The sequence below is a fragment of the Hyperolius riggenbachi genome, chromosome 3 (genome assembly GCF_040937935.1).
Source record: "Hyperolius riggenbachi isolate aHypRig1 chromosome 3, aHypRig1.pri, whole genome shotgun sequence".
Taxonomy (NCBI): Eukaryota; Metazoa; Chordata; class Amphibia; order Anura; family Hyperoliidae; genus Hyperolius; species Hyperolius riggenbachi.
The window spans coordinates 4,447,314-4,474,474 of record NC_090648.1 but is presented as its reverse complement, the minus strand read 5'-3'; the positions used below and the strand labels follow the sequence as shown (position 1 = coordinate 4,474,474).

The 27,161-nt window shown below is 51.3% G+C and overlaps 1 protein-coding gene and 1 long non-coding RNA gene across 2 annotated transcripts in view; one reads left to right on the top strand and one right to left on the bottom strand.

The window, feature by feature from the left end:
* LOC137560825 (asialoglycoprotein receptor 1-like) overlaps nucleotides 1-27,161 on the top strand; it is a 216,960-nt gene that overhangs the window by 80,748 nt on the left and 109,051 nt on the right. The window lies entirely within an intron of this gene.
* Nucleotides 1-27,161, bottom strand: part of LOC137560822 (uncharacterized) — a 64,677-nt gene that overhangs the window by 36,741 nt on the left and 775 nt on the right. The window lies entirely within an intron of this gene.

Sequence of the window (27,161 nt, the reverse complement as noted above, 5' to 3'; positions counted from 1 at the left end):
ATTTGTGGCTGGCACCACTGGACCTGAAACCGGGCATGGTTGTGTGTGATAATGGGAGTAATCTTATTCGCGCATTAAGGTTGGCTAAGCTGACACACATCCCTTGCCTGGCGCACGTGATGAACCTAGTAGTTCAGCGGTTCCTGAGGACATACCTGTGACGCCGGGCGACGCCCAGTCGTCCGAGGATTCGCGGCCGATTGTCCGATCGCAACCGTGATCGGAAAACTGACATTCTTTATTTTTAAAATAGAAGTTTTTCCTTCCTGCCTTCCCCCCCCCTTTTTGCCATGAGGGCTGAATGGGCCTGCGTTAGCATATGGCTAAAGCAACCTGGTTTAGCAAGAAATCCTGTTAAGGCTCCCGGAAAAGCTCTGGTGACACTAATGTGCTAATTGGGCAGAGCTGAAATACCAACAGAGTCTATTCAACAGGGGAAGCTAGCACAGCATGAGGTCTATTGACACCTACATTCCTCCCAGTCTTGACGGCACCGACTAAACTGAGTATGGAATGCATGGTGTTGATAACTTTGTCACATTTTGCAAATACCATCCATGGGAGGAATATGAAAATTACATAATTTTGTTTCCCTAATTCTGTAGAATATGGTGATACTAGACATAGCCAGGTAACCCGAGCAGGGGCTGAGATATGAATAATGGGGTCCCCGTGCGCCCCAAATGTTGCAAGTTTGATGTCCTATGAACGTGTATTCTCAGCCCAATCTGAATATGAAATCGGTTTGCATGTGCGACAAAACCCCGGCGGGGTATGAAATTGGACATATTTTGTGGAGGGCTGGAAGTTCCTCCCCTGAGAACTCACTGCCTGACACGCCCCTGGGCTGAGCTTGAGACTCCGCCCAGAAATGTCAGTGCTCAAAACTGATTGCATGAGGACCCCAGCCGATTCCCCCACTTTCCATCATACCGAAAAGACTGCCACTGCTTGGGGAAATAGCAGTGGCCATCTTGCAGGCGGAGCAACGGCCATGTGGTTCGGCCATATTGCGAACTAACTGCAACAAAGGAACTTTGTCTTTTCCCGAACGGACTTTCCACAGAATCATAAGTATTCGTTCTTTTTATCCCTTTTTCTTTTATGTACTGTGTTATCACTGTCTCTCATCGTTTAATTGTTCACGATTGTCTGTATATATTAATTATTTATATTGTAACAAATAAAGGCTTTTTAAAAGGTCTTTACCTCTCAGTAAAACCTTCTATTCAGTATACACAGACGAGACCTAAACTTCCGAAGGGACGCTACTGTTTTGATAGATAGATAGGAATTGCACAGTTTTAACCGGTTGTTTGTTTCACAGGTCTATAGCCAGTTAGCAGTTATCTCTGGGCTGATAGAAAACAGAGATGGTGGCAAATCTACCCCTGGGTTGGAGTAAAAGTGTATTTTCGTAACCTCACAGGCTCCCTACTGCGTCGTGACGCTCAAACTCCGCCAATTCTACGCAGATTGCGTCCATAGCTCTCAATCTGTGTGCTAGAATCGGATCGGACGGTTTTGCGTGTTCACGGCCAGTGGGGCTCTTGTGACAGTGGTCGGCAGCGTTTGGGATCTGTGTGTGCTGATAGTATCTCAGGTAGGGCTATCGAATTAGCCCTATCGAGAAACGAACTAATTCGTTGGTAGTGACTGAGTGCAATATATTTTTCATATATACAGAGAGACTGTGTAACCAGTACCCCTCCCCTAAGTTTTCTTTTATTTGGCATGGAAATGTCCGGGAATTACAAGGTCATGGTCCTATCCGACCTGCAGAGTCTGTGCGAGGCGAGAGGCATGGACATCCGCGGCAAGAAACAGCAGGACCTGATAACGGACTTGTACCGATGGGATAGCCAGAATCTGCGGACGCTGGAGGTGTCCACTGTGGAGGACACCGGCTCATCTAACGCAAGTCGAGGGGAACCAGAGACTGAAGATCCTGTGCGTACCGAGGTTGAGCAACCCGCGGGCAATGCGGCAACAGATACGCAGGAGGCTGTCAGTGTGATCCCCGACCCCAGAACCCCTGAAAGTACTCGCCTGGAACCGGCCAGTACTGGACTGTCCAGTTATGTTGATCCAGTAATGCAGCAGGCATTGCAAAAGCTGATGGAAACTGATGTGGACAAGTACCTGCAGTACATGGCGGAGCAAAAGCGAGAGGAACGCCAATCTGCAGAGGCGCGGGAGAGACGACAGCATGAGCTGAACATGGCGAAAGTGCAGCAAGCCAGCCGGAGTTCAACGCCCAGCCTCCCTGCTGAAGGGACTGCCGCTCCAGTAAGTGCAAAATTTAAATTTGCTATTATCGAAAAAGACACTGACATTGACTTGTTTTTGAGGTCTTTCGAAAAGGCCTGCCGTCAGTATCGTCTGTCCCAAGACCAGTGGGCCAGACATCTGACACCCTTGCTGCGCTACAAAGCGCTTGATGCTTTCTCAGAGCTGCCTGTGGAAAAGGACAATGATTATACCGCTATAAAGGAGGCTATAATCACTAAGTACCAGCTGACGCCAGAAGCCTACCGGAAAAGGTTCAGGTCCTGGCAGAAAAAATCTACTGATTCTTATCAAGATGTGGTCAGCAGTCTGCTCACCACACTCCGCCAGTGGACGCTAGGCCTCACTAAAGGGTCTTACGGTGTCCTGGAGGACTTAATCGTCCTGGAGCAGTTTCTGAACATTTGCCCGGCTGATGTACGCCAGTTTGTGCTGGAGCGCCGACCGGCGTCAGCGACGGTCGCTGCAGACCTCGCTGAGACCTTTGCAACGACCAGGGTGCCGGAGACCCGCAGGACTGCCCCATCTAGCTGGAGAGGAGGTCAGTCCCACAATTTTGCAGACTCTCCTACCTCTGTGAGCCGTGCGCCCCAGAGGCCCTCCAGCGCAGCTGCTGCGTCCAGGCCTGCAGTAACAGAGGGCATCACCTGTCACTTTTGCCGCAAGCCCGGACACATGAAGTTTAACTGCCCGGAGCGGAGGCAGACCGCGCCAGCTCCTGCACCACCTACACCTCGCCCACGGCAACTGCCGCCAGCCAGCGCACCCCAGCCGGGAGCACCCAACAACGTCATGTTCGCAGGTGGGAGAGGGATCCACTCCGCTACGAGCAACCACCAGCTGGTTACAGTGAACGACCAGCTTGTTACCGGTTTCCGCGACACTGGAGCGGATGTCACCCTGGTGCGTGCGCACCTGGTCCCGACGGAAAATATCCTCCCTGACAAATACCTTACCCTCACTGGAGTGGGGGGCACTCTTTCTCGCATTCCCCAGGCTCGGGTGTCCATCGATTGGGGGGTGGGGGTTCAAGAGAAGGTTGTTGGGGTCCTGGACCAACTGCCGGTCCCAGTTTTGTTGGGGACCGACCTGGGCAAGCTTGTGTCCTATTATGAACCTGCCCCAAGCCCCTCAGACTGCCAGGAGGGAGACGGACTCTCCGCCCACACTAAGGTACTTTGCACCAAGGGGCAAGAACAGGGGGGAGGTGGGTTGAATGTGCCCAGTCCAGGGGTACCGAGTCCAATAGTACCTGTGTCACAGGTACCTGTGTTTGATATACCGATTGTTTGTGATGAAAATGTTGTTGTACCTGTCACTGTAATTCATGCATGCAGCCAGGATGTGAGTAATGCCAGTATGTGCCAGTCTGAAGGTGTACCTGTACTGGCAGTAACACGCAGCCGCGCTGCTCAGAACCTGGGCTCAGAGCAGGTGGAAGAGGTTCCGGCCTCCTCCCCCTCCTCTGACCACAGGGATGGTAGCCTTCAGCCACTAACTGCATATGCCACGGGCCAGCTGGCTGAGAGCGAGAGTGCTGCATTTGTGCAAGCACTCCAGACTGACCCTAGCCTCGAGGCACTCAGAAGGCAGGCTTCGGAGCCCCTCACGAATGAAGATACCTTCAAGGTATATTGGGAAGGTGGTAAGCTGTACAGCGAGCCTGTACAGCCCACCGAAGGTGAAACAAGTGTGGGTACCAAGTTGCTTGTGGTACCCAGTGCCTTCCGGGGGCATGTGCTGAAGTCCGCACATGACATTCCCCTGGCAGGGCACTTGGGAATCCACAAGACACTTGACCGTATCCAGGGTCATTTCTACTGGCCCAGGATGCGGATCGATGTGACCAACTATTGCCGCTCATGTACTGTTTGCCAAAAGGTAAAACGGGCTGGGAACCCCCGCAAGGCTCCCTTGTGTCCACTGCCAATCATAGGTGAGCCCTTTCACAGAGTGGCAGTCGACATAATTGGACCATTGCCCACTCCCAGCAGCAGTGGCAAAAGGTACATCCTGACGGTGGTGGATTACGCCACCCGCTATCCTGAGGCCATGGCGCTTTCCTCCCTGAAGGCGGACAAGGTAGCAGACGCGCTACTTAACATTTTCTCCCGAGTCGGGTTCCCTGCGGAGATGCTCTCCGATCAGGGATCCCAGTTTATGTCCGAACTCATGGAGGCCCTGTGCAAAAAGATACACATGACGCACATTGTCTCCAGTCCCTACCACCCGCAGACCAATGGACTGTGTGAACGGTTCAACGGGACGCTGAAGCAAATGCTGACCACGTTTGTTGAGTCGCAAGGTGGGGACTGGGAACGATACCTGCCTCATCTGTTGGTTGCGTACAGGGAGGTGCCGCAGGAGTCAACCGGGTTTTCCCCGTTTGAACTCCTGTATGGGAGGAATGTCCGAGGACCCTTACAATTGATGCGGGAGACATGGGTGGGCAAGGGCGACCCCACTGATGTCTCCGTGGTCGATTACGTCCTCAAGTTCAGGGACAAAATGGAGTCCCTGTCCGCAGTAGTGACCAACAACCTGGCCCAGGCTCAGGCCAAACAAAAAGCATGGTACGACCGCACTGCTGGAGAGCGGTCATTTGATGTGGGTGACAAGGTATATGCCCTTCTTCCCGTGAGGCAGAACAAGCTGCAAGCAGCCTGGGAGGGGCCTTTTACTGTAGTGCAGCGGTTAAACCCTCTGACGTATCTAGTGAACATGGGGGGCAGGAAGCAGAAGAGCTTTCATGTAAACATGCTGAAGGCCCACCATGACAGGACCCAGTATGCGCTGCCAGTGTGCAGCCGGTTAGAGCAGGGAGAGGCAGACCCCCTGTTAGACCTGCTGGCTGACGTACGAGATGTGGACGGCGACCTAAACGTCAATCCACAGCTCGCCTCAGCCCAGCAAGAGCAGTTACAGAAGGTGCTGGGCCAGTACCAGCACACCTTCTCCGGTATCCCGGGGCGGACCAGTATGGCGGTGCATGGGGTAGATACAGGTACCCATCCCCCCATCAGGCAATCCGCTTACCGTGTCTCTCCCGAGGTACAGGCGGACATGCAGAAGGAGGTGAGGGAGATGCTGGAGTTAGGGGTGGTTCAAAAGTCCAGTAGTGCCTGGGCAGCCCCTGTTGTCCTGGTCCCCAAGAAGGACCAGACAACTCGGTTCTGCGTAGACTACAGGAAACTGAACGCCATCACCACTACAGACGCCTACCCCATGCCTCGCATTGATGAGCTGCTAGATACACTGGCATCAGCCAGGTACCTATCAATCATGGATCTGAGCCGGGGGTATTGGCAGATACCACTTGCACCTGACGCGAGGCAAAAGTCGGCCTTCATCACCCCTTTCGGCCTCTTCGAGTTCACGATGATGCCCTTTGGGATGAAGAACGCCCCCGCCACGTTTCAGCGGGCCGTGAACGACCTGCTAGAGGGAATGCAAGGGTTCGCTGTAGCGTATCTGGATGACATTGCGGTGTTCAGCCCCACCTGGGAAGAACACCTCAAACACCTGTCCCAGGTACTAGAGAGGCTGGCCATGGCCAATCTGACGGTTAAACCGAGTAAGTGTCAGATTGGCATGACCGAGGTGCAGTACTTAGGTCACCGGGTGGGGGGTAACACCCTGAAACCTGACACGGGAAAGGTGGACGCCATCCTGGCATGGCCTCGACCTATCACGAAAAAGCAGGTCCAGGCGTTCCTGGGGACCGCCGGCTACTATAGGAAATTTGTTCCCGCCTATAGTACACTGGCGAAGCCCCTGACCGATGCCACTAGCAAGAAGCACCCCAAGGTTGTTAGCTGGACCCCCGCTTGCGAGAATGCCTTCCAGGCCTTGAAGCAGGCCCTCGCAAGCGCCCCTGTGCTTCAGGCCCCAGACTTCAGTCGTCGGTTTGTGGTGCAAACCGATGCCTCTGACTACGGTCTCGGCGCAGTCCTCAGCCAGGTGGATGGAAAGGGGGATGAACACCCTATCCTCTACCTGAGCCGGAAGCTCCTGCCCCGAGAGGTAGCCTACTCCACAACTGAAAAGGAGTGCCTGGCGATCGTGTGGGCCCTACAGAAACTGCAGTCGTATCTGTACGGCCGCTCCTTCACGATCGTCACTGATCACAATCCCCTGAGTTGGCTAAACCGTACTGCTGGAACCAACGGCAAGCTCCTACGGTGGAGCCTGTCATTGCAGCAGTACGACTTTACGATCCAACACAAAGCAGGCAGCCGACACCAAAACGCTGATGGGCTGTCGCGGTGTCAGGGGGAACCCGACCCAACAGCGCCAATAGCTGCTACGGAAGGCGTCCTGTTGACACCTCCCTGAGCAGAGCTCGGGAAGGGGGAGGTGTGACGCCGGGCGACGCCCAGTCGTCCGAGGATTCGCGGCCGATTGTCCGATCGCAACCGTGATCGGAAAACTGACATTCTTTATTTTTAAAATAGAAGTTTTTCCTTCCTGCCTTCCCCCCCCCTTTTTGCCATGAGGGCTGAATGGGCCTGCGTTAGCATATGGCTAAAGCAACCTGGTTTAGCAAGAAATCCTGTTAAGGCTCCCGGAAAAGCTCTGGTGACACTAATGTGCTAATTGGGCAGAGCTGAAATACCAACAGAGTCTATTCAACAGGGGAAGCTAGCACAGCATGAGGTCTATTGACACCTACATTCCTCCCAGTCTTGACGGCACCGACTAAACTGAGTATGGAATGCATGGTGTTGATAACTTTGTCACATTTTGCAAATACCATCCATGGGAGGAATATGAAAATTACATAATTTTGTTTCCCTAATTCTGTAGAATATGGTGATACTAGACATAGCCAGGTAACCCGAGCAGGGGCTGAGATATGAATAATGGGGTCCCCGTGCGCCCCAAATGTTGCAAGTTTGATGTCCTATGAACGTGTATTCTCAGCCCAATCTGAATATGAAATCGGTTTGCATGTGCGACAAAACCCCGGCGGGGTATGAAATTGGACATATTTTGTGGAGGGCTGGAAGTTCCTCCCCTGAGAACTCACTGCCTGACACGCCCCTGGGCTGAGCTTGAGACTCCGCCCAGAAATGTCAGTGCTCAAAACTGATTGCATGAGGACCCCAGCCGATTCCCCCACTTTCCATCATACCGAAAAGACTGCCACTGCTTGGGGAAATAGCAGTGGCCATCTTGCAGGCGGAGCAACGGCCATGTGGTTCGGCCATATTGCGAACTAACTGCAACAAAGGAACTTTGTCTTTTCCCGAACGGACTTTCCACAGAATCATAAGTATTCGTTCTTTTTATCCCTTTTTCTTTTATGTACTGTGTTATCACTGTCTCTCATCGTTTAATTGTTCACGATTGTCTGTATATATTAATTATTTATATTGTAACAAATAAAGGCTTTTTAAAAGGTCTTTACCTCTCAGTAAAACCTTCTATTCAGTATACACAGACGAGACCTAAACTTCCGAAGGGACGCTACTGTTTTGATAGATAGATAGGAATTGCACAGTTTTAACCGGTTGTTTGTTTCACAGGTCTATAGCCAGTTAGCAGTTATCTCTGGGCTGATAGAAAACAGAGATGGTGGCAAATCTACCCCTGGGTTGGAGTAAAAGTGTATTTTCGTAACCTCACAGGCTCCCTACTGCGTCGTGACGCTCAAACTCCGCCAATTCTACGCAGATTGCGTCCATAGCTCTCAATCTGTGTGCTAGAATCGGATCGGACGGTTTTGCGTGTTCACGGCCAGTGGGGCTCTTGTGACAATACCCAGGCGTGGCCGATCTTCTGTTGAAGGTGCGACGAGTGGCCAAGCATTGTAGAAATTCCAGTACTGCTTCGGGGGCACTCGCCAAGATGCAGGAGCGCTTCAATCTCCCCCACCGTCGCTTGCTGTGTGATGTCCCTACGCGCTGGAATTCTACGCTGCACATGCTAGCCCGCTTTTGCGAGCAGAAGAGTGCAGTGGTCCAGTACATGACGGCGCAGTACCGAGGCGCATCCGGACAGCTGCCAAGCTTCTGTGGATCCGATTGGGCCAACATGTTGGACCTCTGCCAAGTCCTCCAAAATTTTGAGCAATCCACGTTGCTTGTGAGCAGTGACAACTCTTCAGTCAGCATTACCATACCACTGCTGTGTTTACTGAAGAAGTCAATGTTGAAAATCAAGGAAACAGCTGTCATGATGCAACTGGGGGAATCTGAAGGAGAAAACGATCAGCGTGATGATACCAACATCAGGCCATCCGCCTCAGGAAACGCTGGCCCCAGCAGCTATGACGAAGAAGAGGAGGAGGAACAGCTGGAGTTGGAGGAATTTCATGCCACCACTGACGAGGGCCAGAGCGGTGCACGTTGGACTTCCACAATTCAGCGCGAATGGTCAGCAGAAGCAGACCAGGAAGAAGGTGACGACTATGATGCATCACAACAACTATCACAACGCTCACAAGAGGATGATGAGGATTCTGGCAGGACTCTGGCACACATGGCTCAATTCATGCTAGACTGCATTGAACGTGACCCACGCATTGTGCGCATTCAAGACAACACGAATTACTGGGTTTATACCCTTCTGGATCCACGGTACAAACACAATGTTCCAAAACTGCTTGAAGAAAGAGTCAGACAGGTCAAAATGGAAGAATACCAGCAGGCCCTTGTGGAGACTTAAGAGAGGAGATTGACATCCTCCCCCTTCTCTAGCCAGTTGTACGCCAACAGACTGACTTCCGCAAACCCAGGACGACCAGGAGGGCAGCAAACAACACAAGCCGCAGCTAGTGCACAAAAGGGAATGGTATCGGCAGTGTCCTTGGAGTGGGAACATTTTCTGACACCCATGCAGCAGCCCACAGAATAGCAAGCGTGCACATCCACCTCCAACACCGATCGCCTGGAGAAGATGGTCAAGGACTACATGTCAGATAGCTGTGTTGAACAATCCATCTGCACCCTTCAACTATTGGGTATCGAAGCTAGACACCTGGCACGAACTGGCAATGTACGCAATAGAGGTGCTGGCTTGCCTGGCAGCCAGCGTTATGTCGGAACGCTGTTTCAGTGCTGCCGGAGGCATCGTCACAGATCGGCATATCCGCCTCTCCACAGAAAATGCAGACCGTCTGACTCAAATTAAAATGAATCAATCCTGGAACCAAGTAACATGAACAATGAACATCTGTGATGGGTTAGCGTTGCCTGTCCCTTGTTACGGAACCTCTCATCTGTATTACATTTATGACTGCATGGCGGCAAAAAGCATTGCTATATCCGCACGCTTTTTGTCCTCATGCAAGGCCTGGGTTGTTGTGTCTCAAAAAGCGTGGCCTTCTCCTTCTGCGCCTGCTCCTGTTCCATCACGTGTGCTGCTGCTGGGTTAGCGTTGCCGGTCCCTGTTTATGGAACCTCTTATCTTTATTACATTTATGACTGCATGGCGGCAAAATGCATGCTATCCGCACGCTTCTTGTCCTCATGCAAGGCCTGGGTTGTTGTGTCTCAAAGCGTGGCCTTCTCCTCCTGCGCCTCCTCCTTTTCCATCACGTGTGCTGCTGCTGCTGGGTTAGCGTTTCCGGTCCCTGTTTATGGAACCTCTTATCTTTATTACATTTATGACTGCATGGCGGCAAAATGCATGCTATCCGCACGCTTCTTGTCCTCATGCAAGGCCTGGGTTGTTGTGTCTCAAAGCGTGGCCTTCTCCTCCTGCGCCTCCTCCTGTTCCATCACGTGTGCTGCTGCTGCTGCTGGGTTAGCGTTGCCGGTCCCTGTTTATGGAACCTCTTATCTTTATTACATTTATGACTGCATGGCGGCAAAATGCATGCTATCCGCACGCTTCTTGTCCTCATGCAAGGCCTGGGTTGTTGTGTCTCAAAGCGTGGCCTTCTCCTCCTGCGCCTCCTCCTGTTCCATCACGTGTGCTGCTGCTGCTGGGTTAGCGTTTCCGGTCCCTGTTTATGGAACCTCTTATCTTTATTACATTTATGACTGCATGGCGGCAAAATGCATGCTATCCGCACGCTTCTTGTCCTCATGCAAGGCCTGGGTTGTTGTGTCTCAAAGCATGGCCTTCTCCTCCTGCACCTCCTCCTGTTCCATCACGTGTGCTGCTGCTGCTGGGTTAGCGTTACCGGTCCCTGTTTATGGAACCTCTGATCTTTATTACATTTATGACTGCATGGCAGTAAAAAGCATGCTATCCGCACGCTTCTTGTCCTCATAAAAGGCCTGGGTTGTTGTGTCTCAAAAAGCGTGGCCTTCTCCTCCTGTGCCTCCTCCTGTTCCATCACGTGTGCTGCTGCTGCTGGGTTAGCGTTGCCGGTCCCTGTTTATTGAACCTCTCATCTGTATTACATTTATGACTGCATGGCGGCAAAATGCATGCTATCCGCACGCTTCTTGTCCTCATAAAAGGCCTGGGTTGTTGTGTCTCAAAAAGCGTGGCCTTCTCCTCCTGTGCCTCCTCCTGTTCCATCACGTGTGCTGCTGCTGCTGGGTTAGCGTTGCCGGTCCCTGTTTATTGAACCTCTCATCTGTATTACATTTATGACTGCATGGCGGCAAAAAGCATTGCTATCCGCACGCTTCTTGTCCTCATGCAAGGCCTGGGTTGTGTCTCAAAGCGTGGCCTTCTCCTCCTGCGCCGCCCTCCTCCTGTTCCATCACGTGTGCTGCTGCTGTTGCTGGGTTAGCGTTACCGGTCCCTTTTCCTGGAACCTCTTCTCTGTATTACATGTATGACTGCATGGCGACAAAAAGCATGTTACCTGTGCAAAGAAACATGACATTTTCCGCATTTAAAAGACAGTTTTTCCTTTGAAACTTTACAATCAATTTTCTCAAAAACTATAAGCTCTTTTTCAAATATTTTTTTTCCTCTTGTACCCACTCCCAAGGTGCACATACCCTGCAAATGTGGGGTATGTAGCATGTAAGGAAGCTTTACAAAGCACGAAAGTTCGGGTCCCCATTGACTTCCATTATGTTTGGAGTTTGGCGCGAACACCCGAACATCGCGGCCATGTTCGGCGAACGTTCGCGAACCCGAACATCCAGGTGTTCGCCCAACACTATTCTGGAGGCCCCAGGATGTCCCGCATTTTTGTGTGAATAAAACATTTGTAAAATCTGAAGACAGAATGGTAGTGGTACAAACATAACCCCTTCAGGCTTCCCCTCCGGGGCGTCCTGTTGAAAGGGCCCTAAGGTCTCCGTCCAGTCTTTCCATGTCTCAGTTGTTGCTAGAATCAGTTTTTGCGGGACAATGGTCTCTGGGGTAGGGGGCTGTGCTGTCTCTGGCTCAAAACATCTGGACAGGGCATCTCCCTTAATGTTATTGCTACCTGGAGTGTACGTAATTATAAATCTAAACCTCGAGAAAAACAAAGACCATAGAGCCTGACGGGGGCTTAATCTTTTAGCTCCCTCGATGTATTCCAAATTTTTGTGATCAGTGTAAACTGTGATCGTATGTTCTGCTCCTTCCAACCAATGACGCCATTCCTCAAAGGCTAACTTGATGGCCAGGAGCTCCCTATTGCCTATGTCGTAGTTTCTCTCTGCCGGAGAGAACCTACGAGAAAAATAGGCACATGGGTGCAATCTACCCTGCAACCCTGATCGCTGAGACAGCATAGCCCCTTCCCCGACCTCTGAGGCGTCCACCTTAACAATAAAGGGGTAAGAAGTGTCAACGTGTCTCAGGATGGGTGCCGAGCAATACAAGTCTTTCAGAGTGGAGAATGCTTGCAGGGCTTCTGGGGACCAGTGAGTAGTATCTGCCCCTTTTTTCGTGAGATTGGTGAGGGGTGAAATGACAGTGGAGTACCCTTTTATGAACCTTCTATAGTAATTGGCAAAGCCTAAGAATCTCTGCAAAGATTTTAACGCCACAGGTTGAGGCCACTCTAACACAGCAGAGACCTTGGCAGGGTCCATCGACAAGCCTGAGGTGGAAATGATGTACCCCAAAAAGGTGACAGATGTTACCTCGAAGATGCATCTCTCCAATTTAGCGTAAAGCATGTTCTGCCTCAGTTTGTCCAATACAATTCGGACATGTGTCCTGTGCTCAGAGAGGTTGTTGGAAAAAATAAGTATATCGTCCAGGTATACTAACACGAATTTGCCCAACACCTCTCTGAATACCTCATTAATTAGTTCTTGGAAGACGGCCGGGGCGTTACACAGCCCGAAGGGCATCACCAAGTACTCGTAATGCCCGTCGGGCGTGTTAAAGGCCGTCTTCCATTCATCGCCCTTTCTGATCCGCACCAGGTTGTATGCACCCCGTAAATCTAATTTTGAAAAGACTTTAGCGTTGGTAACTTGTGTGAACAGGTCATCTATCAGGGGCAAAGGGTAGCGATTCTTCACTGTGATTTTATTCAGGCCCCGGTAATCTATGCACGGCCGCAGACCTCCGTCTTACTTTTTAACAAAAAAAGAACCCTGCGCCAGCGGGCGACCGGGAAGGTCGAATGAACCCCTTGGCTAAATTCTCACGAATGTACTCTTGCATGGCCAGTTTCTCTGGCCCGGACAAATTGTAAAGATGACCCCTTGGGGGCATACAACCAGATTGAAGATCAATGGGGCAATCAAACGGGCGATATGGCGGTAACTTGTCAGCAGCCTTGGGACAGAACACATCAGTATACTCGGAATATTGTACTGGAACCCCCTCCACATGAATCCTGGTCTGGCCTAATGTCACCTTCCCTAAACACTGCTGGAAACAATGTGGTGACCAGCTGGTTAACTGCCCAGTGGTCCAATCGATCTGTGGAGAGTGACAGTGCAACCATGGCATGCCAAGGATGACTGTGGAGGTGGTCATGTGTAACACAAAAAACTGCAGTTTCTCTGTATGTAGTACCCCTATAGTGACTTCCACCTCTGGTGTCTGAGACAGCGGATGATTACTTTGCAGGGGGGAATCATCTACTGCCGTAACCTGAATGGGTGGTTTAACCGGGGTGAGCGGAATACCCAATTTCTTTGCAAATCCAGTAGTCCAAAGTCCATAAAATTTGCTGCAGAGCCTGAGTCAACAAAGGTCTCGGAATCCTCGGTTCTACCTTCCCATGTAACAGTACACGGAAGAAGTAACCGTTTATCTTCTAGGGGTAAGAGTCGCACGCCTAGGGTGCTACCCCCTACAACTCCTAGGCGGTAGCGTTTCCCGACTTATTGGGACAATTACGTACTCTATGACCCCCCTCTGCGCAGTAAAGACACAGCTGCTCAGACATCCTCCGTCTTCGCTCCACCTGAGATAGTTTTGACCGACCAATTTGCATAGGTTCGGGTGGAGGCGAGACGGGAGGAGGTGGAATTTCTGGAGTCGCAGCATAGGAAACCATCTTTACCTGACTATTACCCCGGGTCTGCTTCTGATAGCGCAGCCTCCGGTTGACTCGAATGGCCGATTAAATGGCCTCATCGACTGTCCTAGGTTCAGGCAGACTTAACATGAGATTCGAGACCTCATCTGACAGTTCCGATAGAAAACAATCTAGAAGGGCATAATTGTCCCACCCAGCTGAAACTGACCACCTCCTAAATTCCGCTGCGTAATCCTCGACCGGACCCTTGCCTTGACGCAAAAGCTTGAGCTTCCGCTCAGAAGTCGCAGCAAGGTCTGGGTCGTCGTAAATTACTGCCATAGCTTTAAAAAATGTGTCCACTGACGTGAGGGCTAAGTCTCCAGTGGGCAAAATGTACGCCCACGTTTGAGAATCGCCAGATAACAACGTCTTAATAAATGTGACCCTTTGGGCCATTGTTCCAGAATTTCGGGGTCTCAACTCAAAATAAGATAACACTCTACTTCTGAAATTTTGGAAGTCAGATCTGTGACCAGAACATTTTTCAGGTACGGGTAAACGTATATCAGAACTAGGAGGGGATCGCACCTCATCTACTGCTGTCTGGAGGGTTTGTAAAGAACCAGACAAGGCTTCAATCATAGTCTTGTGACTACCCAGCACTTGATTGATGGTGTCCACCGAAGTGGCAAGTGCGCCCAGACGGTCGGAGTGTGCGTCCATTTGTATTTAGGTCTGGCGTTCTGTAACGATCGGTGTAACACAGAGAGGGTCTGATTACCGGTGATCTGCAGTATCACAGAGAATACAAAATATACCAGATTATTGATGATCTGCAATATCACCGATAATCAGATATATCTACTAACCTCTGGACACCTGAGATAACAAGTGAGTGTTAAGTGCAACAGCAATACTTTGAGTACTTCTCCAGAAGTATGTTCCTTCCTCTGGCCTAGACTCTCCCAGGGTAGGAGCTAGGCTGAGAGGAGGAAGGACAGAGCGTGAGTGACACCAGTGAGAGGGTGCCACTAACAGGTCTGGGAACTGCCTCTAACAGTAAGGCCAGTTCTCGAGGTCGGGCAAGCCAGGTCGTTAACACACAGACAGATAAGGTACAGATTCAGGAGACAGATACGGAATCCAATAAACAGGCAGGGTTTGGCAACGGAGTATCAGAATAGCAGAGTACAGAATCAGGAGGCAGATACAGAGTCCAGGAACGAGCAGAGTTCGGCAACAGGATATCAGAAATAGCAAGGTACAGAATCAGAGTTCAGGAGGATAAGTCAGGCAGGCTGAAGGTCATAACAAATAATACAGTTCAATATTCCTAACGCTAAGGTGTGAGGTCCGTGATCGTCAACACCTTTGGAAACTATGCTAGAAAACAGATACAGACAAGGCCTGAGTGCTACCACGTAGTGATCGCAACGCCAGACACCAGAGGAATGCCCAGCACCCAGTATATATACACCAGTGGTCTCCAGCACCTCCCTTAAGTGCTGGACCAATGAAAGTTGCTGCAATTGTCAGCTGACCGGCCTGGTCAGCTGACCCTCCTCTGACTGCCATAAAGGCCCTGCCTCTCTGCGCGCGCACACGCGTCCTCCTAAACCAGTCCCAGCCACACCAGTCATGTGTTGTAATGTTGTTGCTGTATGGGATGCAGAATCCGCCGCCAGGCTGTCTGAGCGTTTCCTCCGCATCCCAGCTCACTGAGAGAAGCAGGCCTATGCGTACATGCCAGCCGCGGAAACAGCCGCCTCATCTTGCGTCCATGCGGCGGCTTTTACGCGTTTCTTCACACATGAAAGCTGATTTACTTACGTAGGGCTTTCTCCAGCCCCTTGCAGCCGACTGCCCGACACCGCAGCTCTGCTCTCCGCTGCCAGCCCGAGGTTCCCGCACGGTGTCTTGCCAGGCGTGCTCTACTGCGCCTGCGCAAGCGCAGCTGTCAATCAAGGCCACGTTATCCGTGGCTTACTGCGCAGGCACAGAACCACTCCATCTGCGCAGTACACCGCATACAACATGGGCTTGATTGACAGCGGCGCTTCACGCAGGTGCAGTAAGGACTATCTCGAGGTCACCCTCTGCACTGTGTAGGGACCCCGGGCCGGTGGCTGCGGACAGAGCTGTCAGCATGGGACAGTCAGCTGCAAGGGGCTGGAGAATGTTTTACTTACCTGGGGCTTCCTCCAGCCTCTTATGGTCCTTCAGGTCCCTCAGTGTCCTTCCAGTCTGCTGCATTGTACCGCTGTCACCCCACGCACTGTCCTGGCTGTGCGCAGTGCCTCCATTGCGCTCCCATGGCTGGCAGATTTCTGTGTACATGTGCAGAATGCTCCTGCCTTAGCGGACTATAGCTGGTGGGACAGCAACACAACGGATCAGACCAGCAGGACAACGAGGGACCTTATAGACTGCGGGGGCTGGATGAAGCCCTAGGTAAGTAAATCTTGTCCTTTTTTACCCGCCTAAAGGATATCTAAAGTAAACCTAATGTACTCAGTGAAGCTTACCTGGGGTTTCTTCCAGCCTCCTGTAGTCCTCCTGGTCCCTTGATGTCATTCTACACTGATCCAATCAGCAGATGTCCCCTCTGATTGAGTCAGTCACAGGACAACTGTGCTTGTGCGGTCCTGGCCGCGTGACTCCTTGATGGCGGTTCTGTTCCCAGGAGCGTTCGACGCACCGGCAGTTGTAATTTTTCATGAACTGCACAAGTGCAGAACACTCCTGGCTGTGGGCGCGCGATGGAGGAGGGGCATGGCCCGGGACGGCACATGCACAATCAGAGGGGACAGCTGCTGTGCGGATGTGCACAGAATGTAAGGGAGGGGCCTAAAGGAATCCAGGTCAGGGGACTGGATGAAGCTCCAGGTAAGTAAATGATCCCCCCCCCCCCCCCCCCACCTTAGCGGTATGGACGAGCTCAGCTCGTCCATTACCGCCGGAGGGCGCCGCTCAGGCCCCGCTGGGCCGATTTTCACAAATTTTTTTTTCAAACACGCAGCAAGCACTTTGTGTGCCGCTATCCGCCTCGTAACCGCCCCCCCCCCCCCGCCGAGACCCCTTTGCAGCCTGGCCAATCAGTGCCAGGCAGCATCACGATCATCGCCATGGCGATGGGGGAAGCCCTAAAGGGAATCCTGTTCAGAATGGGATTTCCTTATGGGTTGAGTGCGCCGGCGGCGATCGAGGGGTGGGAGGGATAGCGCAGGGAGGGGGGCATCATGTAGCTAGCGCTAGGCTAGCTACATGATAGGGGAATTAAAAAAAACAAAAAACTGCTGCACGTGCACCCTGGCGCTCTTAATAGAACGCCAGGGTGGTTAAGCACTTTGCTGATCGGAGATATAGCCCATGGCTTGATAGTGCTTCTGATGACTTGTGATATCCATGGGTGGCACTGGTGGAAGATATAGGCTTCAGCATGGAGGAAGTCTCTAGGGAGATGGATGGTGTCACACTACTCATCACAGCAGCTCCCAGACACGGCTGCGGAGAGGGAGGAGCCTCTAGGGAGATGGATGATGTCACACTACTCACCATAGCAGCTCCCAGACACGGCTGCAGAGAGGGAGGAGCCTCTAGGGAGAAGCATGGTGTCACACTACTCACCATAGCAGCTCCCAGACACAGCTGCGGAGAGGGAGGAGCCTCTAGGGAGATGGATGGTGTCACACTACTCACCATAGCAGCTCCCAGACACGGCTGCAGAGAGGGAGAAGTCTCTAGGGAGTAGTGTTGGGCGAACACCTGGATGTTCGGGCTCGCGAACGTTCGCCGAACATGGCCGCGATGTTCGGGTGTTCGCGCCGAACTCCAAACATAATGGAAGTCAATGGGGACCCGAACTTTCGTGCTTTGTAAAGCCTCCTTACATGCTACATACCCCAAATTTACAGGGTATGTGCACCTTGGGAGTGGGTACAAGAGGAAAAAAAATTAGCAAAAAGAGCTTATAGTTTTTGAGAAAATCGATTTTAAAGTTTCAAAGGGAAAACTGTCTTTTAAATGCGGGAAATGTCTGTTTTCTTTGCACAGGTAGCATGCCTTTTGCCGCCATGCAGTCATAAATGTAATAAAGATAAGAGGTTCCATAAACAGGGAGCGGCAACGCTAACCCAGCAGCAGCACACGTGATGGAACAGGAGGAGGGTGGCGCAGGAGGAGAAGGCCACGCTTTGAGACACAACAACCCAGGCCTTGCATGAGGACAAGAAGCGTGCGGATAGCATGCATTTTGCCGCCATGCAGTCATAAATGTAATTAAGATAAGAGGTTCCATAAACAGGGACCGGCAACGCTAACCCAGCAGCAGCACACGTGATGGAACAGGAGGAGGCGCAGGAGGAGAAGGCCACGCTTTAAAACACAACAACCCAGGCCTTGCATGAGGACAAGAAGCGTGCGGATAGCATGCATTTTTCCGCCATGCAGTCATAAATGTAATAAAGATAAGAGGTTCCATAAACAGGGACCGGCAACGCTAACCCAGCAGCAGCACACGTGATGGAACAGGAGGAGGCACAGGAGGAGAAGGCCACGCTTTCAGACACAACAACCCAGGCCTTGCATGAGGACAAGAAGCGTGCGGATAGCATGCTTTTTACCGCCATGCAGTCATAAATGTAATACAGATAAGAGGTTCAATAAACAGGGACCGGAAACGCTAAACCATCACAGATGGTCATTGTTCATGTTACTTGGTTGGGGTCCAGGAGTGTTGCATAGTCGTTTCCAATCCAGGATTGATTCATTTTAATTTGAGTCAGACGGTCTGCATTTTCTGTGGAGAGGCGGATACGCCGATCTGTGATGATGCCTCCGGCAGCACTGAAACAGCATTCCGACATAACGCTGGCTGCCGGGCAAGCCAGCACCTCTATTGCGTACATTGCCAGTTCATGCCAGGTGTCTAGCTTCGATACCCAATAGTTGAAGGGTGCAGATGGATTGTTCAACACGGCTACGCCATCTGACATGTAGTCCTTGACCATCTTCTCCAGGCGATCGGTGTTGGAGGTGGATCTGCACGCTTGCTGTTCTGTGGGCTGCTGCATGGGTGTCAGAAAATTTTCCCACTCTAAGCACACTGCCGATACCATTCCCTTTTGGGCACTAGCTGCGGCTTGTGTTGTTTGCTGCCCTCCTGGTCGTCCTGGGTTTGCGGAAGTCAGTCTGTCGGCATACAACTGGCTAGAGGAGGGGGAGGATGCTATACAGTGGTGGGTGAGCGGTGTACTACTGTTCCCAGCAGCGACACAGAGCACAATGCTATACAGTGGTGGGTGAGCGGTGTACTACTGTTCCCAGCAGAGACACAGAGTGGCAGTAAACACAATGCTATACAGTGGTGGCTGAGCGGTGTACTACTGTTCCCAGCAGCGACACAGAGCACAATGGTATACTGTGGTGGGTGAGTGGTGTACTACTGTTCCCAGCAGCGATACAGAGCACAATGCTATACAGTGGTGGGTGAGCGGTGTACTACTGTTCCCAGCAGAGACACAGAGTGGCAGTAAACACAATGCTATATAGTGTGGGTGAGCGGTGTACTACTGTTCCCAGCAGCGACACAGAGCACAATGCTATACAGTGGTGGGTGAGCGGTGTACTACTGTTCCCAGCAGAGACACAGAGTGGCAGTAAACACAATGCTATATAGTGGTGGCTGAGCGGTGTACTACTGTTCCCAGCAGCGACACAGAGCACAATGCTATACAGTGGTGGGTGGGTGAGCGGTGTACTACTGTTCCCAGCAGCGACACAGAGCACAATGCTATACAGTGGTGGGTGAGCGGTGTACTACTGTTCCCAGCAGAGACACAGAGTGGCAGTAAACACAATGCTATATAGTGTGGGTGAGCGGTGTACTACTGTTCCCAGCAGCGACACAAAGCCCAATGCTATACAGTGGTGGGTGAGCGGTGTACTACTGTTCCCAGCAGAGACACAGAGTGGCAGTAAACACAATACTATACAGTGGTGGCTGAGCGGTGTACTACTGTTCCCAGCAGCGACACAGAGCACAATGGTATACAGTGGTGGGTGAGCGGTGTACTACTGTTCCCAGCAGAGACACAGAGTGGCAGTAAACACAATGCTATATAGTGTGGGTGAGTGGTATACTACTGTTCCCAGCAGTGACACAGAGCACAATGCTATACAGGGTGAGTGGTGTACTACTGTTCCCAGCAGAGAGACACAGAGTGGCAGTAAACACAATGCTATATAGTGTGGGTGAGCGGTGTACTACTATTCCCAGCAGCGACACAATTACATAGTTACATAGTTACATAGTTATTTTGGCTGAAAAAAGACATACGTCCATCGAGTTCAACCAGTACAAAGTACAACTCCAGCCCGTCCCCCACATACCCCTGTTGATCCAGAGGAAGGCGAAAAAAACCCCACCAGGCATGGTCCAATTAGCCCCAAATGGGAAAAATTCCTTCCTGACTCCAGATGGCAATCAGATAAAATCCCTGGATCAACATCATTAGGCATAACCTAGTAATTGTAGCCATGGATGTCTTTCAACGCAAGGAAAGCATCTAAGCCCCCTTTAAATGCAGGTATAGAGTTTGCCATAACGACTTCCTGTGGCAATGCATTCCACATCTTAACCACTCTTACTGTAAAGAACCCTTTCCTAAATAAATGGCTAAAACGTTTTTCCTCCATGCGCAGATCATGTCCTCTAGTCCTTTGAGAAGGCCTAGGGACAAAAAGCTCATCCGCCAAGCTATTATATTGCCCTCTAATGTATTTATACATGTTAATTAGATCCCCTCTAAGGCGTCTTTTCTCTAGACTAAATAAACCCAGTTTATCTAACCTTTCTCGATAAGTGAGACCTTCCATCCCACGCATCAATTTTGTTGCTCGTCTCTGCACCTGCTCTAAAACTGCAATATCTTTTTTGTAATGTGGTGCCCAGAACTGAATTCCATATTCCAGATGTGGCCTTACTAGAGAGTTAAACAGGGGCAATATTATGCTAGCATCTCAAGTTTTTATTTCCCTTTTAATGCATCCCAAAATTTTGTTCGCTTTAGCTGCAGCGGCTTGGCATTGAGTACGATTATTTAACTTGTTGTCAATGAGTACTCCTAAGTCCTTCTCCAAGTTTGATGTTCCCAACTGTATCCCATTTATTTTGTATGGTGCTAGACCATTGGTACGGGGGACCCTGGCTAGCCTGGCTGGAGAGAGAACTACCCTGCCTGCCTTCCCAAAGCTAAACCCACAGACAAACGGCGGAGATATGACGTGGTCTGGGTATTTATTTACCCGAATCACGTGACCCGTTCGGCCAATCAGAGCGCGTTCGGTTCCGAACCACGTGACCCGTTCGGCCAATCACAGCGCTAGCCGAACGTTCGGGTAACGTTCGGTCATGCGCTCTTAGTTCGGCCAAATGGCCGAACAGTTTGGCCGAACACCATGAGGTGTTCGGCCGAACTCGAACATCACCCAAACAGGGTGATGTTCTGCAGAACCCGAACAGTGGCGAACACTGTTCGCCCAACACTACTAGGGAGATCTCAGATGGATGGTGTCACACTACTCACCATAGCAGCTCCCAGACACAGCTGCGGAGAGGGAGGAGGAAGTGGAACTGATTTTCAGGAAGTGAATCTGTGTCTCGTGCTTTCTAGGTTATTGCGGTACATTCCTGAGATCCCCTCTATAGGGACAGACGGGGAAAAGAAAGTCCACTCTCTTTCCTTTCTGAGGTTTTACAGATCAGGACATAATAAACAATTATTACTATTATTTTTATTTATAGAACGCCAACATATTCCGTAGCGCTGTACAACGTGCAAAACCTACAACAATGGGGAGCATAGATACACAAGCAGTTCAGCACACTGTCCAATCAGGACCAGTGCTGTAGCTGGAGATAATGGGGACCTGTGAGGAATAAACGTTTATTCGTCCAAATAAAGTTGTTAGAGCCTTATAAAAACTTCCCTGTAGCCACTATTCATAAGTGACAGCAGACAGAAAAAAAAACATTCTGTTTAAAGGTGGCCATACACTGATCGATTTGCCATCAGATTCGACCAACAGATAGATCCCTCTCTGATGGAATCTGATCAGAGAGGGATCGTATGGCCACCTTTACTGCAAACAGATTGTGAATCAATCTCAGCCTAAAACCGATCACAATCTGTGGAGCTGCCGCCGCCGCCCCCCCCACCCCGCATACATTATCCGGCCGGCGCGAGTCCCCCGGTCTCCACTGTCTTCTTCTCCACTCTGGGCTTCTGGGCTGCACCTTCACTGTACTTCCAGTTCGGGGAAGTTTAAACAGTAGAGGGCGCTCTACTGTTTAATCTTCCTGTCGAGACAGGAAGAAGTGAAGCCTGCCGGAGTCCAGAGGAGCAGCGGTGACAGCGGGTACACGTGCCGGCCGGAGAAGGTAATGTATTGCCGCTAGCGTCGGTCGTCGGACATTCGAACGCCGCTATTGACGCACACCCGCTGGCGATCGAGCGAAATCTTCCGCACGGACGGATCTACAGGAACAATCGATTTCGGATGGAAATCGATCATTCGGTCAGCGTTTGCGCAACGATTTCACAGCAGATTCGATCACAGTGATCAAATTTGCTGTATATGGCCGGGAAAATCATTAGGTATATGGGCCCCTTGAAAAGAGCAGGGGAGCTGGGGGTTAACGCAGTTCCCCTCCCCCAGGTCAAATCTTAGCAAATCTTTCCTTGCTTGTAGCTTTCAACCGCCGCGTTGGACGCGGAATCTGCCGCTTTGTTCTGAGTACACGCAGCGGCTTTTCCGCGTTTTCTCACAGGCCCCATGTAAAACTTGCATCGGGGCCCACAGCTCCTTAGCTACACCACTGTATTTGTATCTGAACAACAATAACAAGTATACATATGAGATCTGTATATGTGTCGTGTCATTTCACAGAAATTTGGGGCCAGCCTTGCTAATGTTATGCCTATGTAAATAATACTGTAACATACACCAGCAGGCCAGGGAACAATTTCCATAGATTTTCCATACACTTTCAAGCTGACTCAATAATCCTCTCATTGCAGGAGTGTTAATTACAACGTTTCAAATAGTGTGCAACATGTTGGAAAATATTTACCTTACAGGGATAAACGGGCATTGAGTAGGAGCAATTGGCACCTGGAAAGAGGTTCTTCCTGATTAGTCTGTACCATAATCGTGCCAATAGTACATCAAAAAAGGGCGTCGGGAAAAAAGGGCGCGTGGTGTAAACGATAAGCAGTATTATCGTTTATAAAAATATTGTGTAGAATTTCGTTTACAAATAGTGTTTTAAGAATTTATAAATCATTAAATAATGTGTATGAAATCGGCAATTCTTAAAACGTTAATCTTCCCTGTTTCTAAACTGGAACTTATATTTACGGTTGTTAAAAACCCTCCCTGTACCTATCCCTAACCCCTAGACCCCCTGTTGGTGCCTAAACCTAAGACCCCCCTGGTGGTGCCTAAACCTAAGACCCCCCCCCTGTTCGTGCCTAAACCTAAGACCCCCTGTTGGTGCCTAAACCTAAGACCCCCCTGGTGGTGCCTAAACCTAAGACCCCCCCCCCTGTTGGTGCCTAAACCTAAGACCCCCCTGTTGGTGCCTAAACCTAAGACCCCCCTGTTGGTGCCTAAACCTAAGACCCCCCTGGTGGTGCCTAAACCTAAGACCCCCCTGTTGGTGCCTAAACCTAAGGCCCCCCTGTTGGTGCCTAAACCTAAGACCCCCCTGGTGGTGCCTAAACCTAAGACCCTCCTGGTGGTGCCTAAACCTAAGACCCCCCTGGTGGTGCCTAAACCTAAGACCCCCCTGTTGGTGCCTAAACCTAAGACCCCCCTGTTGGTGCCTAAACCTAAGACCCCCCTGTTGGTGCCTAAACCTAAGACCCCCCTGGTGGTGCCTAAACCTAAGACCCCCCTGGTGGTGCCTAAACCTAAGACCCTCCTGGTGGTGCCTAAACCTAAAACCCCCCTGTTGGTGCCTAATTCTAAGACCCCCCTGGTGGTGCCTAAACCTAAGACCCCCCTGTTGGTGCCTAAACCTAAGACCCCCCTGGTGGTGCCTAAACCTAAGACCCCCCTGGTGGTGCCTAAACCTAAGACCCTCCTGGTGGTGCCTAAACCTAAGACCCCCCTGGTGGTGCCTAAACCTAAGACCCCCCTGGTGGTGCCTAAACCTAAGACTCCCCTGATGGTGCCTAAACCTAAGACCCCCCTGGTGGTGCCTAAACCTAAGACCCCCCCTGGTGGTGCCTAACCCTAAGACCCCCCTGGTGGTGCCTAAATCTAAGACCCTCCTGGTGGTGCCTAAACCTAAGACCCCCCTGGTGGTGCCTAAACCTAAGACCCCCCCTGGTGGTGCCTAAACCTAAGACCCCCCTGGTGGTGCCTAAACCTAAGACCCCCCTGGTGGTGCCTAAACCTAAGACCCTCCTGGTGGTGCCTAAACCTAAGACCCCCCTGGTGGTGCCTAAACCTAAGACCCCCCTGTTGGTGCCTAAACCTAAGACCCCCCCTGGTGGTGCCTAAACCTAAGACCCCCCTGGTGGTGCCTAAACCTAAGACCCCCCTGGTGATGCCTAAACCTAAGACCCCCCTGTTGGTGCCTAAACTTAAGACCCCCCTGGTAGTGTTGGGCGAACAGTGTTCGCCACTGTTCGGGTTCTGCAGAACATCACCCTGTTCGGGTGATGTTCGAGTTCGGCCGAACACCTGGTGGTGTTCGGCCAAACTGTTCGGGGTTCGCCGAACTACTGAATGCATGGCCGAACAGGGCCCCTGTTCGGCCGAACAGGGCCCTGTTCGGCCGAATACTGCCCCCCATGGGGTCGCAGGCATAAGGGGGGAGCATGCCCCGATCGCGGGGGGGTCGGAAATTCCCCCCACCCCCTCCGCTAGCGCTCCCCCCTCTGCCCGCTTCCCCATACAAAAAGTTTGAAACAAGTTCAATAGTACCTGGGCTGGTGGCACTGGCTGGCAGTGGAGTGAGGAGGAGGAGGAGTCCGAGTAGCAGAGTGACGTTGAGGCCGGGCAGCGGGCGGTTCAGCGCTAGTACCCTTGTGGTACTTCCGCCCTTTCTCTGACCTCACGTCCTCTGCATACGAGGGTACGCATCACGCGTACCCTCGTATGCGTCATCACGCAGAGGACGTGAGGTCAGAGAAAGGGCGGAAGTACCACAAGGGTACTAGCGCTGAACCGCTCGCTGCCCGGCCTCAACGTCACTCTGCTACTCGGACTCCTCCTCCTCCTCACTCCACTGCCAGCCAGTGCCACCAGCCCAGGTACTATTGAACTTGTTTCAAACTTTTTGTATGGGGAAGCGGGCAGAGGGGGGAGCGCTAGCGGAGGGGGTGGGGGGAATTTCCGACCCCCCCCGCGACCGGGGCATGCTCCCCCCTTATGCCTGCGACCCCATGGGGCCCCCAAAATGGGCATGTTCGGGGGTCCCATTGACTCCCATTGAGTTCGGCGTTCGGGCCGAACATGCCGAACATCTGGCCCATGTTCGGCCTGTTCGGCCCGAACCCGAACATCCAGGTGTTCGCCCAACACTACCCCCTGGTGATGCCTAAACCTAAGACCCCCCTGTTGGTGCCTAAACCTAAGACCCCCCTGTTGGTGCCTAAACCTAAGACCCCCCTGTTGGTGCCTAAACCTAAGACCCCCCTGGTGGTGCCTAAACCTAAGACCCCCCTGGTGGTGCCTAAACCTAAGACCCTCCTGGTGGTGCCTAAACCTAAGACCCCCCTGGTGGTGCCTAAACCTAAGACCCCCCCTGGTGGTGCCTAAACCTAAGACCCTCCTGGTGGTGCCTAAACCTAAGACCCCCCTGGTGGTGCCTAAACCTAAGATCCTCCTGGTGGTGCCTAAACCTAAGACCCCCCTGGTGGTGCCTAAACCTAAGACCCCCCTGTTGGTGCCTAAACCTAAGACCCCCCCTGGTGGTGCCTAAACCTAAGACCCCCCTGGTGGTGCCTAAACCTAAGACCCTCCTGGTGGTGCCTAAACCTAAGACCCCCCTGGTGGTGCCTAAACCTAAGACCCCCCCTGGTGGTGCCTAAACCTAAGACCCTCCTGGTGGTGCCTAAACCTAAGACCCCCCCTGGTGGTGCCTAAACCTAAGACCCACCCTGGTGGTGCCTAAACCTAAGACCCCCCCTGGTGGTGCCTAAACCTAAGACCCCCCTGGTGGTGCCTAAACCTAAGACCCCCTGTTGGTGCCAAAACCTAAGACCCCCCCTGGTGGTGCCTAAACCTAAGACCCCCCTGGTGGTGCCTAAACCTAAGACCCCCTATGGATAATAATGTTTTACAAACATTAATAAATAAAAAATTTAAATAAAAAAATGTGAATAATTTTTTTTGGGTGGATAATAATGTTTTAGAAATGTTTTAATGGTGATTTAGTATCTTTATAAACGTTATTCGTCACGGGCTCATTTTGTAAAGTTAAATCATCACAAACATAGTTATAAAACCTTAAAAATCTCCGGGCGCCGTTTGTAAAACGTTAATAATCTCCGGCGCCTTTTTTCCCTGTTCGGCGCCCATTAAATGATATTTATAATGGGAGTGAATGGGGCGCCCTTTTTGTCCACTTGTCTCATGTGCCCAAATCTCCTGCTTCCCAATAGGGTATCAGAGCTGTGTGGACAAATGTTTGATGTTACAAGTTGCCTGTTTATGTCAACAGATTTATATTGTAACGCTGGGGGGTCATACTGTCTGACCACCCAGCACAACAAGGCTGAGAGCTGAATAACGGAAGAGGCTACACTGGCTGCCCAGAGCAACTGCAGCTCAGGGCCTCTGATAAGACGCAATGGCAGCGCAGTGCGATGTTGCGCCGCTCTTGCGATAGCAAACATTCAGACAGGTACAAGATAGACTGGAGTGAGGCAACCAATAGCAACCGCAGCAATGGCTACCTGCAAGGACAGGACTAGGAGGACAGAGACTGACAGAATGAACGCTTGCTAATCTAGTCACTATCTCAGTGACAGCAAGCATTCACAGAGACAGGAGTGAGGTAACCAATAGCAACCACAGCAATGGCTACCTGCAAGGACAGGACTAGGAGGACAGAGGCTGACAGAATGAATGCTTCCTAATCTAGTCACTGCCTCAGTGACAGCAAGCATTCACAGAGACAGGAGTGAGGTAACCAATAGCAACCACAGCAATGGCTACCTGCAAGGACAGGACTAGGAGGACAGAGACTGACAGAATGAATGCTTGCTAATCTAATCACTGCCACAGTGACAGCAAGCATTCACAGAGACAGGAGTGAGGTAACCAATAGCAACCACAGCAATGGCTACCTGCAAGGACAGGACTAGGAGGACAGAGGCTGACAGAATGAATGCTTGCTAATCTAATCACTGCCACAGTGACAGCAAGTATTCACAGAGACAAGAGTGAGGTAACCAATAGCAACCACAGCAATGGCTACCTGCAAGGACAGGACTAGGAGGACAGAGACTGACAGAATGAATGCTTG